At 41.2% G+C, this 16,987-nt stretch overlaps 1 protein-coding gene across 1 annotated transcript in view; it reads left to right on the plus strand.

The window, feature by feature from the left end:
* The window catches only part of LOC147689500 (vomeronasal type-2 receptor 26-like), a 542,936-nt gene that overhangs the window by 343,242 nt on the left and 182,707 nt on the right, over nucleotides 1-16,987 (plus strand). The gene's annotated exons all lie outside the window — the stretch shown is intronic.

Below are 16,987 nucleotides of genomic sequence, written 5' to 3' on the forward strand. Positions count from 1 at the left end.
AGGGATGGATGGGTGAAAGGGTGGGTGGGGTAAAGGGATGGATGGGTGAAAGGATGGGTGGGGTAAAGGGATGGATGGGTGAAAGGGTGGGTGGGGTAAAGGGATGGATGGGTGAAAGGGTGGGTGGGTAAAGGGATGGATGGGTGAAAGGATGGCTGGCACAAAAGGGTGAATATTGAATGGATGATTACAGGATTGGAAAATTGGGTGAAAGACTGGATGAGAGAAAGTAAAACGTACTCGTGGTGGGTACAGGTGAATTGAAATGAAAGTGCGTGTGAATATTTGGGTTGTTTTAATGAATAAGCAAGGCAGCTCTTCTCATGGAGAGGGGCATGCTGCTCACCTATTTTGTGTACTTTGGGTAGATAGGGTTATCAAAGCTATGGTTCAAAGTGTGATGGATTTTTTTTGTTCTATTCCCTTGACTCACTGTATTTTTTAGGTGAGCCAGATGTATCCCACCCATCATTCATCACCCCATCCCTGCCCATGAGATTCTATTACCTATGAGTAAAGTGGTTCAATTTGTGATGTCACATGACTGTAGTGTTGGCTGTGCAATGTGTGTCTGCTTCACTTAATGTGGCAGTTTCAAAGTTTTAAATGTATTGCAAACCAAACACACAAGTTGTGTTCCCTTCGGCCACTTAGTAACCTCTTAGAACTTCACTCCTCCATTTTTCCTGAGCTCCTCCATCTCAACTCACCCAGAATACTGAAACAAAGCATTATTACCATGTGCCACAATTGATTTTATAACAATGGAAAGTAAAGTGATCTCAGAATGCATTTCATGGTTTCTTATACAACTTAACCTCTTCCATGCTCATGACGAGCCCAGCTCATCATGAGTCACAGTGGAGCTGTGCTCGTCATAACGGCCGCGGTCCGCCCACACGCGATTGATTCCCCACCTATGTGGGCAAATTAATCAGTGGGAGGGGTTGTGACAAGCCCAGCTTGTCATGAGCACAACTCCACTGTGACTCATGATGAGCTGGGCTCGTCAGGAGCACCACGGCTCCACTCCCCCAGCGCCGTGGGGGAATTACTCCCACTGCGAAGGGGTTAACAGATTCATTTTACAGCAGCTCAGATTTTTCCCTTTCAACTTCAATCAACTAGTACAGTTACTGAATAAGACAAAGATGAAAAATTGATGATCAGTGTAGTGACCCCTTCTATTTTATATCAAAAGCTCTGCCCTATCCACCTAATCCCTCAATGCTACCCTGCAGTAGAGTAAGTCCATTTGTTAGAAATATGGGATGGTGGGTGAGGCCACTAAATAAAGTGTGAGTACGTGCATGATTTGATTGAAAGATTGGTGTATGGGAGACACTTTGATTGATGTGATTAATACAATTTATACAGCTCGTTTAACTGTAGTACATCCATCAATTTCCCCAACGTCTACTTACGGCGGACAGGATATTATCCATATTTCGTACTCATGGTTTGTGACGTATTATCTCATTTATTACTCATCTGCCTATTTGGAGTCAGGGTAGAAAGAGACACACAATTGGAGAAGAGCAGGGCAGTCGAATTAAAAATAGATAATTGTCAACTACAGCTGACCCAGCTGCAGACAGTAGCAAAATACACAACGTGCTGGCTAGCAATGAACATGGCTCTAGTATTTTAGCACAACTTGTACTCCTTAGTGCATAATTCTGCACTCATTAATGAGAGGCAACTAATTTTTTCTCTCAAAGTGCCTGTTATACTTACCTGAAATAGCCATTAGAAGAAAATAAAAATCAAATCACTATTTCTTTTATCTGGTGTTGTTCTTCCTTAATACTGTTCTGCTGCACAGTCAGTGCTTTCAAGGTATGGGTGGGTAAAACAAATTGGCCTTTTGACTCTCCCAATCATAATCACATCAAAGTCCAATGGCCCTAAGGAGCCAACAACGTATTCCTCCTGTGCAGCTCACTAATTTAAAACAATTGCTTGGACAGAGCATTATTTACGACGTGCCTTTTTTTTTTTTTTAATATAGCTACTCCTGCTTGCCAACCCTTAGGTCCCACCAGGAGGGAGATAGTGGCCCGTATGTGGTGGCAGAGTCTGGAGCATATCCAGCAAGAGTACTGGTGCATGGTGGTTCTGGAGGAGGAGGAGGAAGAAATAAATGTCTCTCTACTGGGAGTGGATCCTAGAATTTTTTCAGAGGAATGTGGGTACTGCTTAATTGTTTATAGTTTGGGAAAAGGAGTGTCTGCGGCTTAGCCAACAAAGTCTAGCTCAGGCAGAGGGAAATTTGGTCACCGCACTGCAACAGAAGAAAGGGGTGGAGGAAGCCCAGGTGGGCCTAAGCCAAGCCCGTCTGCGCCCGTCCGCGACCGGCCGGGGCCAGGGGCCCAAACCCCTACATCTCACGCGTGTCACAGACAGTCCTACACAAGTAAGAGGCTGAGAGACCTTTGCCCCGTTCTTCCTATCCTCTGTCGTCACACGATGGAGCCTCTGGACCTAGGTCCATGCCCTCACTGTTCTTTTAGAGGAAGTTGCTTAGCGCCCGTTGTCCCTGACTCTGAAGCGATTCTTGTTAAAGGGGGTCTTTTAAACTGTAGATCCATCAGCAAACACACTCTTCAGCTGTGGGATCTCGTATTGGATGAGGACATGCAGATATTGTTCTTAACTGAAACCTGGTTGGGAGAACACTCTGATCCAGATATAGTGGACACTATCCCACCAGGCTACACCCTCCACAGACTTGATAGGATAAAAGGAAGGGGAGGCGGCATTGCCATTATCGTCAAACACCCTTTTGAGTGTGTTCTAAAGCCAGTAAAAATTGATGACAGCGAAGCAGGTGAATTTAGTATTAAACTGACTCAACACGAGACTATCTCGGGCATCCTAATATATAGACCTCCTGGCTCCCTGGGCAACTTCCGCAGTAGCTTACTAGAAGGGGTTGCTCAGACCGCAATTAAACACAATAAGGTTTTGGTGCTGGGTGACTTGAACCTACACCTAGAGGATCCCGTACAGAAGGAGGCAGAGGATGTTCGCCTTGTTTTACAAGAATTACAGCTCAACCTGCTAAGTGTCGCAGCTACACATCAGAGGGGTCACTGTTTGGACCCTATCTTCGCTAGTTGGGATATGATAAAAGTACTTACCCCTTGTCAGCTCCCTTGGACTGACCACTTCCTGGTCCCTTTTCAGTGTTTTTACCAGCCTGCTAGGACTATTGACAAGGGGAAAGGAAACATTATGAAACGCAAATGGAGACAATACTCTAAAGAAAACTTTATAGGTGCCATCCAGAAAGCGCAACCATTACGTTCCACGGACAGTGATCAGGCGAACAAGGAATTTAATCTACTTGTAACTGCCACCTTGGATGAGCTAGCTCCCATGAGCAAGGGCAAAGCTAGAGAAGGCAGACAACGTACTGCCCCATGGTTCACTACTGAACTCCAGCAAATCAAATCTAACTGTAAAAAGCTTGAAAGGAGCTGGAGAAGGAACCAGAGTGAACAAGCAAAAAACAGTTATAGCTCAGCACACCGGAGCTACCAGTATGCGGTGCGTAGAGCTAAAGCCAAATACTTTCAGACACGTATTGAGGCTGCCGAGAGCTCCTCGCGCGAATTGTTCAAAATATATAAAGAAATATCTTTAGTCTCCAGCTTTAACACCCCCACAAAGACCTCCAAGGAGGGATGCAATAGAGTCGCCGACTTTTTCTCTAGTAAAGTTAAAAAGATTTATGCTTCCTTCTCTCAACAACCAGATAAGGGAATAGATTTTATAGCAGACAGCTCACCGGCAGCCCCACATTCCTCACTACTAACTTTCGAGGTCCCCGCAGCTGACAAGCTAATAAAGATCTGTCGCAGTGTGAAGTCCGGCTCCCCCAATGATCCGGCTCCGGCCTGGGTCATCTCAGAGGGCCTGATAGCCCTGGAACCTCACATCAGACACGTCCTACAAACCTCCTTTTCCACTCAACAAGTCCCTATGGAGTGGAAGAAGGCCATAGTACTGCCAATAAGGAAAAAACCGAATGTAAGCATGGAGGTGCTAGAAAACCTTAGACCTATTTCCTTATTGCCGTACGTGGCGAAGGTGGCTGAAAAGGTGGTTAACGCTCAGCTTACGGAGCACCTGGAGAAGTGGAATTTACTCCATCCCTCACAATCAGGATTTAGGGCGGGCTACTCCACGGAGACAGCCCTCCTACGAGCCACTGAGACCTTAAGAGCAGGGGCAGATGCAGGTCACACAATGGCCTTGATCATGCTCGACCTAAGCGCGGCTTTTGACACCGTAGCGCATTCCATCTTGCTACGGTGTCTGAGCGAAGCCGGGGTCGTTGGTCCTGCGCTGTGCTGGCTGCAATCGTTTCTTACGGAAAGATGTTTCCAGGTACAGCAAGGGACATGCCGCTCAGCGGAGATGTCACTAGACCAGGGAGTGCCTCAGGGCTCGGCTTTGAGCCCTACTCTTTTTAATCTATATATGGCCTCCCTGGCGAAAGTTGTACATTCATTTGGGGTGGAATTGGTGTCGTACGCTGACGACACCCAGCTGCTGATCTCCCTATCGCAGAACACCTCCAACACCCCTAACAACTTTAAATCCTGTATGCAGGCACTAGCAGAGTGGATGGATGCCCATTGCTTAAAACTCAATGGCTCTAAAACAGAGGTGCTGGTGGTAGGGGGTAAAAGCGAAAACTGGTCGGCCGAGTGGTGGCCTTCATGTCTGGGCCCTACCCCTATACCTTGTCAGGAGGCTAAGAATTTAGGAATCTGGATGAACCCCTCTCTCTCATATGATGGCCACATAAGGCGTCTTGTGGGCAAATGTTTTGGAGTACTAAAGACCCTAAATAAAACTTTAGACCTCCTTCCTTTAGCGGCCAGATGGACACTAACGCAGGCACTGGTGACTTCGCGGTTAGATTATGGAAACATTCTGTTCCTTGGGGCAACCGAGGGCAGCATAGGCCGCCTACAAGTCATACAGAACTCCGCCGCCAGACTGGTGTTAAGAAGACCCAGGAGAGCCAACTCGAAAATGGCGCTGGACGCGCTTCATTGGCTGCCTGTGAAGAAGCGTGTGCTGTTTAAGTGCCTCCTCTTCTGTCACCGAATTGTCTGGGACAGGTCACCGACATACCTAAAGGATCTAGTCAGCCGATATGAACCTACTAGGACCCTCCGTTCGGAGGGTACCGGATTGCTGACAGTCCCCAGGATTAGGAAGGCTAGAATGGGTGGACGCTCCTTTGCGCTCCAAGCTGCTCAACAATGGAACAAACTTCCCCCTGCTCTGAGACTGGAGAGCAGTGAATTGCGGTTTAGGGCCATGCTTAAAACACATCTATACACTGCATAGATCCTGGGCTCCTATGCTGTTTCAATGATAGCTTCAGCGCGGGGGCACGCCGTGATGGCGTTACTGAGCGCTTTATAAGCTCTTTATTATTATTATTATTATTATTATTATGGAAGTAGCTCTTGCTAATGCAGTAATTGGGGGAGGCTATTGAAGCAGGCACTAGATAAATAAACATCTTATCAAGAGGAAATGCATGAGTGTAGTGAAAAGGTGTGTCACTTACTAGCAGTATAAACTAGGCAAGAACTTACACTTAGCGAAATCAATATAGTGAGAGAGTCTATATTAAGGCTGGTATCTGAAGCAGACAAAACCCAAACAGCCTTTGATACATTTTATCAGGCTCTATACACAGAAGATTCTGGAGATCTGTGGGGTCAACATGAAGATTTAATACTTTAGTATTTGGATTTCTCTGTGACTGAGGTATTGTCACAGGAAGAGAGGGAGCAATTAGACTATCCATTGACCTGGGATGAGATTTTAGAAGCAATATCAAAATTACCTAGAGGGAATGCAGCTGGTCATGGCTTCATCCCCACAGAATTCGAAAAGGTCTTAGAGGAGCAACTAAAAGAAACTATGACAACTCTACTTTCACAGACCTTGGAAGCAGTGGCTCTGCTGAATTTCTGGGCTTTTGCAAAGATTACAGCTTTCCTGAAGAAAAATAAACCACTCAATGAGCTTGGTTCTTACTTTCCTACAACCTTAATGAATGGGGATGTAAAAATATACTCAAATGTTATCCTTGCGTCTGTCACAGGTTATTCATAGGTTTGTTTACATAAGACAGCAAGGGTTTATCCCCTCTAGGGTCACAATAGAACATATTAAAAGGATAATTACCTAGTTTGATGTCAGACAAGTGTCAAGAGAGCCAATGGGGGTAATTTAGATAGATGTTGAAAATGCAGTCAATAGGGTCTACTGGCAGTTTCTCTGGACTACAATGCAAAAGAAAGGAACAGAGACCACCTTTATGAAGGCAGTCAGAGCTCTGCATAAGGATCCTAAGCCTAGAGTTTTTATAAATGGGGAAATGATGAAGCCCCTCAAAATTACCAGAGGGACGTGACAAGGGTGTTCCTCCGGCTCTCCGCTCCTTTTGGCACTGTACATTGATCATATATTGAAACACTTGGAACTCCCCCGTAGTTCAGTTTGAGTATGAGAGTAAGGTTTTGGCTTATGCTAACAATACAGCTCTAGTTACCTCTCACCCTCAACAGGCTAGTGGGGCAATAGAAGAAGAAGCTCAGAGTTTTGGTGTATTATCAGGATATACCCTGAACAGGGATAGGACTCAGGCTGTTATTAATGAATTTGAATCCTTTGCTGACTACAGGATAGTTTAAAAAGCAGTATATTTAGGGGTAACGATAGCTCTGATCTTGATGAGTTGGTGAATGAAAACGTGTGCAGAAGAGATCAAAAAGGCAATTAAAAGAATAGATAACTTACATTAACACTGTTTTGTGGAAGTATTCTAATTAAAATTGTATGTTTTCCTAAAGTACTCTACTTCATAAGAGCAATGCCGTCGTCTTTAAAATATATATGGTTGAAAAATTTGAGAGGATATTTACAAAATGTATCTGGGCCTATTCAAGATCAAGAAGATTATTTAAATTCCTATCAGTTTCCAGGGAAAGTGGTGGATTGGCCTATCCTAATCTTAAATTATATTGGTGAGCTGCCTCGTTGGTACAATATGCAGGTACTTTTGAGGGTGTTTACTATCATGGGTAGGACAACGTATCCCCCCCATTTGAATTATTGATTGGCCTCAAAGCCTGGGAATGTTTATGGTGCCAGCTAGACTATGGCTACTACAAAAGGGTACATTTTAAGACATTGCTCATGGCATTTAAGGTATGGGCGTCTATACATCGTCAATTAAGGCTGGGGAGGCGGAACAATTATACCCATCTGTGGTGTAATAAGAATTTGACAGATATTTTTTATGACCTTTATTTGTAGAACTGGATGAAGGGTGGAATGAAGCAAATAGGGTGTTTCTATTCATCCAGTGGTATATTAGCATATGACGAACCGAGATTGAAAATTGGTCTTACGCATAGAGATTTTAAAAATGTGGGGGTAAAAAAAATAGCATTCCTTGTCTCTCACCCAATAACATTGTTTTTATTTAAAGAATGGGTTATGAAGCAGAAAGTATAAACAACATTTGCTGAATCAGACAGTCAAAATTAGAAACAGGGATCATCAAAGGAATGACAAGAGATTGAGAGAGGAAAAGAAAGAGTTGTGGTGGTTAGAGAAAGGAAGAGAAGAAAGCTGATGGAAAGTAGGACAGAATAAGGGATTGAGACAAAGCCGAGCAGAGGAAAGAAAGAATAAAGCAGAACAGGAAGTTCCGTGTGTTGCTCCCAACTCCCCCCCTTGGAGTAGCTAGGCTCTCTCACTCACTCTGTGCATTATTAGGACTGGTATGAAAAGGTTTGCCAGGGCTGCCTTTGGTTCTCAGAACCCCACTGGGAGTCTGTTGTAAATCAACAGAAATGGCTATGAATTTAGAGAACTGAGTGATAGAAAAGATGTGATCTGATCTCAAGGATGCCCCAATACTTGAGGTGATTTTACAAACAAACTGGCTCTGCAAATAAACCCGCAAATTAATTGGAGACAGCAGAACCTTCATTTTTCTTCCAATAGAGAGTAACTGACAACCTTTAAGACAAATTTTGCTTTCAACATATGGTGTGTTACAGACTGAATCCCCTTCATTACTATCTCAGAACCTTACTACGAGTTAGAAAATGTATTCAGTAAGGGGGGTAAATCAGTTAAAAAACATCAGTACTATGACTGGTCAATTGATCATCTCCATGAAGCTTATATCCCTCAGGATCACATTTGAATTCTCTTTTGACAATTAAAGCATAAGAGGTACTTCATACTTATTCAAAGGAACATCTACAGACATCATTCATCCACCACCCCACTCCTCCAGCGGTACTCTCATCTTCTTTATGCCAAAATTAGAAGGGGAGTACAGTCCTTGCATTCACTATTGAAAACTCAGTCCTATCATGAAACATAATAGAGATCCTAAATTACCACTCATCTTGTTCTTGTTAGACCAAATTAAATCAGACAAGGTATTCTCAAAATTAGATTTGAGTGGTGCGTACAGTTTGGTGAGAATCAGACAGGGAGATGAGTAAAGACTGCATTTAATACCTGTATTGGACATTTTGAATTCTTAGTCATGCTGTTTGGTCTGTGGCACTCCAACATCTTGTCAATGTCATTTTTAGATATGTTTTAGATAAAAATGTTGTATTTAACTTGATGACATTTTAATATTATCTGATGACTTTTAAGAACACTGGAAATATGTAATAAAAGTGTTGAAAAGGTTGCAGAAACATTCTTTGTAAAATGTGAAACATATTTCTGTGAAGCTACTGAAGTAGTCCGGCTTTAAGATTATTGATGAAGGAATCCAATTCGGCAAGAAAAAGCCAATGCAGTACAATAATAGCTGTACCCAAGGTCTGTGAAAGATATTTAACAATCTCTAGAATATGTCAGTTTTTATCAGTATCTACTACAAGTCTTCTTAGAAATTGTTAGGCCTGCATTATGGTTCACAAAGAAAGATCCCTATTTAATTGGTGAAAGGCACAAAAGTGTACTGAAAAGACATTTTAAAGACTTACAAAAGACTTCACTACTGCCCTCATTCTGAAAAATCCTGATAATGAATTGCCCTTTAACCTAGAGACTGAGGCCTCATCATCATATGCTATTGGAGTGATTTAATCTCAAAAAGATTAGATCAATATATCCTGTAGCATTTTTTGTTGAACCCTTTATGTTGCAGAGATCAATTACACTATCTACGATAGAAAACTATTAGCTGTCAACAAATATGTAGCCCATTGGAGTCACTATATGCAAGTGACTCAGCATCTGAGTACAATCTGGATGGATCACAAAACTGTAAAAACCAATAAAATATCTGAATCCGAAGGATTCTAAGTTTTCTTTATATTTTCTCGATTTTACTATGAAATCACTTATAGAAAGTAACACTCATAAAAAATCAAATGATTTGTCACCTTAAAGAGAACAATAAAAGCCTGCCATCCCTCTTTCAATCTTGGTGCTGGTTGGAAAGATGAGTAAAAAAGCAGACATCTTCTTGCAAACTGTAAAAGATGAAAGCCTCAGCACAGTAGAGTGGATTGAAAATATACCAGAATACTGAAAACTAGAGGAAGAGTTTCTTTGGCACAAGGGACAAGTATGTATTCCAGACCCAATATTACATTTCATCGAAGACATTTTAAAATGCTCGGAAGGCACCCCCCCACCCATAGTACTGTACGCAGGGATTCATAAAATACAAGAGTTGATCACCTGTCAATTCCGGTGGCCTAAAACTAAAAAAGAAATTGCGAATTTTACAAAGGAATGTGTCATCTGTGCACAAGTCAAGGGATATTCCCCATTTTCTGTTTCACAGGATTCTACCCAGCGTTTCCTTTTCCACAGCCCCTCCCATACAATCTCTACTAAAGAATGTACATAATAATCCAAACATTAATCTATTTAGGAAGGAAAACAGCTCAGTATAAAAAGTTTGCATACAGGTAAGAAAGTCTACTGATTACCTGTCCATTCCAGGATCCCATCCCACGTTCTCCACCTCAATTTGTAGGAACATTTCCCATTGGCAGATTAATAGGGAAATCTGCACTATAGTTAGGTGTACTTGATTGGTGGAGGTTACATCCTGTAGTATGTATACACAGAGTGCTACTTGCTGTTCTTCCATTGCTCTTCCCCTACTTTAGGGTCTGGAACACATAAATTTGAGGAAGAGGTACTGCTATATTCAAAATACCTTCAAGAACAACTGCATAATCTGATAGCATGAGAGGTGTGCTGTATCTGACGTCACTCCTGGAAAGCAACTGCCTTGTCCATGCCCCAAGATTAATAAGACAATTTGATCAAATGTTTCCATCAAGCCTTGGCCTCTGGGGTAACTTTGGAAAGGGGAAGTGTCACATATTGGGGTAAGACCTTACAAGAGAGTTAGGAAACACAAAGATTTTAGACATTTTCTGCAAGAAGTGACATGTGAAATTAAAAAAATATATCAGATTCTGCCAACATAACAACAATTTTGCCTAGGCATTTTAAAATAATTTATATTAGCATTCTGCCTACTTTTGCAAATAAATGGTTCTCAGGCTAACATAAATAAAAGTGATAAGTGGTACCCCGTCTAGCACCTTTCTGGGAAATAATTAGAGACAATTCCTTAGCAAAGATAGTCTTTTGTCGAGAAATATAGTAAATATAGCACTTTAATGGTCTTGAATCGACACCTTGCCACTTCATCATTTGAAAAAGAGCATTGAATCTCAATGGTAAATGCAGCCAAAGTATAATCAAGCTCAGACGATGGGCCTAGTAGATAAAAGAAAGGTCTGGTGGTATCTAAAGAGTTGTTCTTTAACACACCCAGATCTCTCCCTGAATATTCGTTTTGTTTATAAGTGATCTAAAACAATGCTGAAATCTTAGTAAAACATTTTGTAATCTTTATTTACTAATGAGATTGGTCAATATTTTTACAGAATGTTGGATCCAAACCGCCTATAATAATATTGCAGATCAAAGCTTCCTGAAATAAACCTTGGGCTGAGTAAGAGGACGATTGCATCGAAAGAGCTTAGACTGTTTCCGTTTAGAGAAATGTGAAAATAATTCAATGGAAAAGCCAACATGTCCTGGAGGATTTCCTTATATATATATATATATAATATTGATTTTAATATTCTCATCAATCAAATCAAAAAAATCAGTAGCCACCTGAATTTGCTGAGATATATTATAAATACTTTGAAGAGTTATTCGTTGGTGCAGTATCAAGGGTATATAGATGTTTATAGAAACATATGTATATCTTTATGTACTTTTTTTATTACTTTGACTTTTTATTTATGAAGGAGGCACCATTATTGCATTTTTTTATTACTTTTAAATAGATTCCAAATAATTTGCCTTCTTTGTTGTGGCCACGTTATCAGTAGGAATTTGATTGTATTTGATTTAGGCCCTAACTATCTTTTTCAAACAGTCATTAAAGTTTCGGATTTTAAAAGCATGTTATATTCTTTTGATTTTTCTTTGAATATAATATTCTTTCCATTTCCCTTTACCTGTTTCCCACAAACTTATCACAAAACCCTGCTCTGCTGCTTTAAATGCACCACAAAAAGGGGCCCATTAGGATATCCGGCTGATCGCCACCGCCATGCGGGTGGTGGCGATCCGCCCAACATCCTGCCCGCCTGCCACCCATTTCCCCCCGCCATATTACTATGGCGGGGGGACCGTGGCGGACGGAAATACCATCCGCCGCTTTTCCGCCACGGTCGCAAGGCGACCGGGGAGGAAAAGGGTACATATTGTGGCGGTGTCTGCTAAACACCGCCATCCATATTAGGATGCAGGCGGCAGGGTGCCTTTCCGTGGCAGCATTGCCGCCATGGAAAGGCATGCGGTTTTCTGGTTTGGGGACCCTTTTCGGGCCCCCAGGATGATGGGGTGGTGGGGGAGGCACATGGGGGTACCTATGGTACCCCCCTACATGTGCATACACAACATGGCAGGCACCGCGCGGTGTGCATATGCATGTGATGAAGCGAGGTACAGAAAATTTTGTATGCACCCCATTCAAATCAATCACCCCCATAACAAAGTAATATATTAATTTTGATTGCTGTGTATTAACCAAAACACACACATTACATGTGAGAAATGGTTTGCGCCAACAGGTTTGATTAACATATTAATTAATAATGAAAAACGCATGTTTAATCTATTTTGTGCATTTAAGTGGTATATTAATGCATGTCTATGTTGTAATGCACATTGTGCATTTTCATGCTGCTTTTCTGCTTTATTTTTAATGGCTTGCAGTGTGATGCCTTTCTGCTAGGTAACAGTTTTAAAGGATAAATATTAGCACTGGTGGGTGGGGGGGCAGAAAACACTTATATTCTGTGTATTTACATTTTCTTTTTGTTTTTATTGTAGTTTTGGTTGGTTGCCAATTCCAAAATGGCTTTGCTTCTCCAGGTTCTGCTCAGTAGAAAAAACGTACATCATTTTGCTGAGAGAAGCTTGTGTATGCTCTGTGCTACACTGAAAACTTGGCAACCTCAGCTAACTATGATTCGAGGCCACTTTATATGAATGCTGGTGAAGTGGCTGAAGGCCAAAGTGATAACCGCGAGAACAGCTGAATGTCTGCCAAGGAGAAAAGTGAAATGCCTTTCCAAAAGATGACCACTGGAAGCAGCTGAATCACTGACAATGAACATTGAAATGCCCGATGATGAACGGGGACAGCAGAACTTGTGTTTATCAGTTTGTCAAACAAAGTTATTCACAGACATCCTGAAGTTGAGAAATGCATGGACGGCCGAATTTGTATCTGTCAGCTTTTTAATCAGGAAGTTACTCATGGACATCCTGAAAGTTAAAAAATAAATTTTTGAATAATGAACATCCTGAGAGCTAATAATTGCAATGTCATGACCAATAAGAGAAAATGAAAATGGAAAGAGTTGAAACATTTGAGTGTAGAGAGCCAGCAAATACAGTATAAATATCAGACCGAAATTGGAGTTTAATGTCACAGGGGCTGATCGCAGAGAAAAGCTGATTGCACTGCAGCTGTTTGCAGAGATGTTGGGAGCCTGAAACTATGCCAGAATGTTCACTGATAACCCCTGTAGGTTGGAGATCCATTGCGGGACACTAAGCCTGGGTGGGAGATTGCTCCAGAGGAGGCCTGGGTTAGTAAGTATAGTTGGGGTTTAGTGCTGGGTAGGCAAGTTTTAATGTAGAAATCTTTAGAATTTAATGCATGTTTTAACTATGGTTCTCTGATCTTTTCATGCAGAATTTCTTTCAGTTGCATTGACCAAGGTTTGATGCTTTATTTCAGAGAATAATAGAATTTATGTGAACCTAAATTTTCTCTCCATGACTTTATTAACAGTTTCTTGATTTATGTCCTGAATAAATAGCATTGCTCAGTGTAACAATAAATGATAGTTTTCTTTTATGCAAATGAATTACATACAATCTTTTAATTGATTTCAGGTGTTCTTAATTTTTCTGAGTCAACTAATTATGCAAATCAATGTATTCTTGTAGTGAGGTTAAGCTGGTCTTGACAATCACCATCAACTTGCTCAATTGATTGGTCCATCGACCAAATTGTCGGGGTACATCTATGCATAGATTAGTTAGTAGAATTATTGATGAAAATAAATGTTGGTGATTACATCTGTGCTTAAAGGTATCCTGCCATAGGAGAGAATTCACTTACCCATTTTTGTTTATATATTTTATATATATTTTTGAAAGGGTCTGGGATAAAGTGTGTGTGTGTGACAGAGGTGTGTTGTTCTTCGGTGTTATGGGTCCCACCGGAGTGACCATGGGGCATATTACCAAGCAATAGCGATAATTATCGCTATTGCTTGGTTAGCGTGAAAAATTTACCACTGAGCTGCGTCGATTTTTACCGCAAATAAACCTTGGTATTACCAAGGTTTAACGCAAATGCGGTAAAAATCGCCACAAAGCATGAATATCGCTGAAAAGTCAGCGATATTCATGCATTAGCGAGCTAATGCTCTTAGCCATGTTATCCACCTACCATTGGATAACATGGCTAAGAACTGCTCAGGGCAGATGTTAGCTTTTGGAGATATTCCCGCTTAGCGTGAATATCTCCAAAAGTTGGTAATAGGAGATAGCGATGTAAGCGACTGTTTTCAGTCTCTAACATCTTGGCACGCCCACTTTGCATCTCATTAGTGATAAATATCACTGACATGCAAAGTGGGGCCCAAGATGGTCGCTATCTCCTGCTAGCTGTCGCTAACTGGTGTTAGCGGCAGCTAGGTAATATGGAGATAATTTTATCTCCGCTTTCTTGGCTTTTAAAGCCAAAAAAGCGGAGATAAACCCCCTTGATAATATGCCCCCTGGACCCTGGGTTGGTGATGTTTCTGGGTGAGCGCTGCATCAGATTGCTTGGTAGCAGAGCATTGGTTGCTATAGAATTAGCTAGGATAATGTATAGAGTAAAATATATTGAAGTTGTTGTGTAGAATTATGACTAATACCTGTTGAGTTCCGATTACGTTGTATGTAGTCCTGAAGAGGATTCCGAGGATTGCGTGAAGCTGGTCACTCTGTCTGCAGGCAGAGGAAGTGTGGCAAGTGAAGCTGCACATCACGTAGTCTGTTTAAAAAAAGTAGTATTGTCGTATACTGCAGTGGTATCGTTGAATATTACTGCTTAGGGACACTACGTGTGAAAGGATAAATGCATATTAAATCTTGTAGATTCACTCTGCCACTTTTAGGAGGCGTTCCTGCACCGGAACTCCCCCTCCTGTGCCAGAACGCCCACATGTGGTGCAGGGCTTTACAACTTGAAGCATCTCCCTAGATGCGTCACGTTGCAAATAACCCGCAGCATGACGCTGGCTTTCCGTCGCCGCTGCATCATAAAAGTGATGCAACGGCGGCGCAAATGTGGCGTACAGGGCTTGTATATCTGCCCCAAAGAATTTACACATTTCGTGAAACAAGTGGCATGTGAAATTAACAAAATATCAGATACTGCCAACATAACAACAATTTTGCCTAGTCATATGTAAAATAATGTATATTAGCATTCTGCCTACTTTTGCAAAGAAATGGTTCTCAGACTAACATAAATAAAAGTGAGAGGTTGTACCCCGTCTTGCACCGTTCTGGGAAATAAGTAGAGACAATTCCTTAGCAAAGATAGAGTCTTTCGGAGAGAAATATAGTAAATATAGCACTTTAATGGTGTTGAATCGCCACTTCAACATTTGAAAAATAACATTGAATCTCAACCTGTCAGAAGATTGTTCAGCCTCGATGGTAAACACAGCCAAAGTATAATCAAGCTCACACAATGGGCTTAGGACATGAAAGAAAGGTCTGGTGGTATCTAAGGCTGCCTTGGCCAATGCACCGAGGCAGCACTTAAGGGGTTAACACACCCAGATCTCTCCCTGCCTATTAGTTTTGTTTATAAGGGATCTAAAACAATGCTGAAATCTTAGTAAAACATTTTGTAATCTTTATTTACTAATGAGATTGGTCAATATTTTTACAGAATGTTGGATCCAGACCGCCTATAATAATATTGCAGATCAAAGCTTCCTGAAATAAACCTTGGGCTGAGTAAGAGGACGATTGCATCGAAAGAGCTTCGGCTGTTTCCGTTTAGAGAAATGTGAAAATAATTCAATGGAAAAGCCAACAAACATGTCCTGGAGGATTTCCTTTCAAATATAGATTATTGATTTTAATATTCCCATCAATCAAATCAAAAAAATCAGTAGCCACCTGAATTTGCTTAGATATATTATAAATACTTTGAAGAGTTATAAGTTGGTGTAGTATCAAGGGTATATAAATGTTTATAGAAACATAAGTATATCTTTATATACTTTTTGTATTACTTTTACTGCATTTTAGCAAAAAGATGGAAGCATTTTCAATAGAAATGTAATTGTATTTGATTGAGGCCCTAACTATCTTTTTCAAACAGTCATTAACATTTTAGGTTTTAAAAGCATATTCAATTCTTTTAATTTTTCTTTGAATATAATATTCTTTCCATTTCCCTTTACCTGTTTCCCACAAATTTATCACAAACTCCCAAAGATGGGTAATCCAAGCCCTCATAACATCCAGATTGGATCATGGTAATGTTCTGTACTTGGGAGCAAGCAAGGAAGTGCTGCGCAAGCTACAGTTCATACAGAACTCTGCTGCTAGATTACTCTGCAAACTTCCCAATAAAACTGCTGTCTCAGCCTCACTACCTGACCTTCATTGGCTCCGAATTGACAATCGTGTCAAATTTAAAGCCTATGCTGCATGCATAAAATTAACTCCGATGCAGCACCCCATTATCTACAGGCCTTAGTACACCACTATCGCCCTCCCTGCCTTCTTCGATCCTCCAATCCACACAAATTCCTAGTCCCTAGGATCAGACGAGCCAGAATGGGTAGACATTCCTTTTCCTATCTAGCTCCCTCACTCTGGAACTCTCTCCCCACTCACTTACGTACTGAACAACACTATCTTAAATTCCGTAAAGACTTAAAAACCTTGCTCTTCCAGCAGTAGTCCCCCTACCACTTCTGTTGCCTATCCTCTCATCCTTCTACGTTCTCTAGGGCCGGGAAACCTTTGGGTAGCTGCACGCTGTACCAATGTAATAATAATAATAATAATAATAATAACAACCCTGCTTTGCTGCTTTAAATGCACCACACATAGTCTGCTTAGATAAAGAGGTATCACTGACAAATAATTTTTACTCTGATATCTTGAAACTTATTAATACAAATAGGATATTTTTTACTACACAATTATATTGTTTTTTCCACCAACAAAACACAGTAAATAGGTTGTTCCAGGTGTGTCACATAGACAATGTTATGTTGCACAAAATAGCAGAAGGGCTGCACATGAGGATGGGGCCCTCAACCAG

The sequence above is a fragment of the Lissotriton vulgaris genome, chromosome 10 (assembly GCF_964263255.1).
Source record: "Lissotriton vulgaris chromosome 10, aLisVul1.2, whole genome shotgun sequence".
NCBI lineage: Eukaryota > Metazoa > Chordata > Amphibia > Caudata > Salamandridae > Lissotriton > Lissotriton vulgaris.